The sequence below is a fragment of the Fragaria vesca genome, linkage group LG4, assembly GCF_000184155.1.
Source record: "Fragaria vesca subsp. vesca linkage group LG4, FraVesHawaii_1.0, whole genome shotgun sequence".
NCBI classification, from domain to species: domain Eukaryota; kingdom Viridiplantae; phylum Streptophyta; class Magnoliopsida; order Rosales; family Rosaceae; genus Fragaria; species Fragaria vesca.
In genome coordinates, this window is record NC_020494.1 from 7,532,904 (window position 1) to 7,534,026 (window position 1,123).

A 1,123-nucleotide genomic window follows, 5' to 3' on the forward strand; every position below is an offset into this window, starting at 1 on the left:
AAAATTAAGGCTGAGATATAGCAGCGGGAAATCTCCCGCTCTTGCAATTTAAGGATGTCATTTCTCAGACAACTAAAATTTAGAGTTATGTTGTATGATATGAAAAACACTTGACTCAAAAACCTAAAAGACTTGACACTTAGAAGAAGAAAAAAAGGTATCGCTCACACACACTTAATTTCACACACACACACACTCACCGTTCTTACCTATCGCCCTTTCTCTCTTCTCTCTTTCTCTCTCGAACTCAACCGCTCTCACCCTCCTCAATTTCTTCTCAATCACTCCTCTCAATTTCTTTCTCTCTCAAACTCAATCACTCCTCCCTCAATCGAGACTAAGCCACTGTCACTCAATTAGGGTTCGTCGATTTGGGGGTTCATCCATTTGGCTCCTCACTCGATTTCTTCCAATTTGGTTCGAGGTTTGTACTCTTCTCCTTTCTCCGATTAGGTTTCTGGGTTGGTTAGTTTAATTTCTTCCAATTTGGTTCAAGGTTGGAGTCAGTAGAGGAGGATGGGCTTGGCGCAGCGGAGGAGGGGGTTGGGGGCCGGACCGTTTGGCGCGATTTCTGCTTCCCTGGGCAGCTTCCTAAGGGAAGGATAAGGGAATACACAGGCTCTACACAGCTTGGTGAGTGGTTCTTCGTTTTGTCATGTTTTGAGTTTTCTAGTTTCTTCTACCGCTGTCGGCGATGGTGGTTCATTTGAAAGACTTGTTAAGATAATTCTGATATGGCTAAATGGCAGGGAGGAGCTGAAGGGAAAAAAGAATCAAAGGTCCAAGTTCAACCTCTGTTCAACTTTAAGGTGGGTAATTATCAGTAAATTTTCAAAGAAAAACTGGAACTCTAACTGAACTTCAAAAAAATCATTAGTAATTGTAAAAAATTCCTTTTTGTGCGATTCCAGTTCCAGATTGATCTTTAGGTTGTCTTTTACAATTGTTATGAAGAGACCAACATGAAATTCTTAGCCGAACTATACTGTTTTTAGCCAAAAAGGTCTGCTGGTCAGAAAGTTAGCAGACATATATACATTTTCTGATTTTGGTCCTTTGCTCTTAGTCTCAATGTTTGCCAATGATTCTTGCTTGATTTGGTATGATATTATACAGATGTAGA